Below are 1,577 nucleotides of genomic sequence, written 5' to 3'. Positions count from 1 at the left end.
GAAACATTCAAATATCATTAAAATCGCCAATTTCTTTAATTTCTTTCAAATGCAGATAGAGATATAAATAAGATTATTATAATGACAAAGCCATCGAACGCGTCCTCGGGTTGCGGATAGAGGGTCCCTTTACCAAGGGTTTCTGCTGTATATGGTTACAAAAATAAATAGGCAGTCGCGGACAATTGTCCAGGGGTGGTCCAGAAGGAATTAACCCACAAGCGGAGTTGTAAAAACCGTGCCGAAAGCTGAATGGCACCTGGGTGAGGTGTCTAGAGCGGTGATTATGGGATACCGGGCGACCTCTCAGAGTAAGCAGCCTTATCCTTGCATGCGGGGCTCTACAAGGATGGACGAACCCCTTTCCCTAGCTTCTCGTGGGAACAACAATGACAACACCAAAAATAGTTGTAGTAATTGCGCTTCAAAACAACAGAACGCGCAGGGCTCCCGACAATGGTTCGGCCAACAATGCCGACCAATCTAGAGCTGGGGGAGCCAATGAAAATGGATTCAATGCGATGGATCGGCGGGATCTCGCAACCTTAGGGTGGACGGAGCGACTGAATCACGACTTGCTAGAGTGCTACGAAGCGAGTGTGGCCCCTGAACGGGGTTACATGGCACGGCTACATGCTCTGTGGTGCGAGAAACACCCGGAGCTATCGCACTTTTCGCAGCAACGTCTGCGAAACCATGCTGAACTACTCCGTAAAAGGGGCTATGTAAGCGGAACGCCTACTCTACCACAGCTAAAACAAGCCGGCAACAGAGAAAGAGAGGCGACACTAAAACCAACCGCGGGCAGGCATCCAATAGATGAAGAGCGATACTTTAAGACCCAGAGATACATCAACACCAAGCTTTCTCTCAAGCCTAAAGATCTAGCTAAAATGGATGACGAGCATCGTGGACATTTTTCCGGAGAATCCAACCTCTGGGCTATCAATTATTGTGTGTATAATGCAGCGATAGCTTTGGCCGATGCAAACCGTAAAGCAAAACCAACGGTTGACCATAAGACCAAAAGACGAATGCATTAACTTGCCATAAGGATAGGCTGGGCAAGACAGTCCGCGTCCCGCATTCAGTGCGTGATTGACTACATCACATCTGGCAGGAATTTTACCGCGAAGGTTCGACAGTTCGCGCGCGAACTCCGGACCCGATATCACACACTTAACAAGTCAAAGTTGCTGAACATCAGGCAGCATATTGTTGAGAGAATACGTATACTATCTGACGCTAAGAGAATTCTAGAGCGGAGGGAGAGGTGGGTCAGAGAAAATCAACAGTTTCTTTCTGACTAATCTCGACTCTTCCAAGACCCTCCAGTTACTGTCGAACACCCACCCAAATCAGAGGAGGTCGAAGTATTTTGGAGAGAAGCCTACGAAGTTCAGTATAGACTGCACGAAGAATCAGAAAATATAAATACGAGGGTGGATTGATAAGTTTCCGGCCTGACCAAGAGATGCGCCACTAGGCCTACCTTGAGGTGGCGTTCTATAGTACCATCCTTAGATAGCTTGTAGCTATAGTTTCAGCCCGATCGCCATGTTAGTTTAGGTTTCAGA

Source organism: Belonocnema kinseyi, chromosome 5 (assembly GCF_010883055.1).
Source record: "Belonocnema kinseyi isolate 2016_QV_RU_SX_M_011 chromosome 5, B_treatae_v1, whole genome shotgun sequence".
Taxonomy (NCBI): Eukaryota; Metazoa; Arthropoda; class Insecta; order Hymenoptera; family Cynipidae; genus Belonocnema; species Belonocnema kinseyi.
This window is presented reverse-complemented; position numbering follows the sequence as displayed.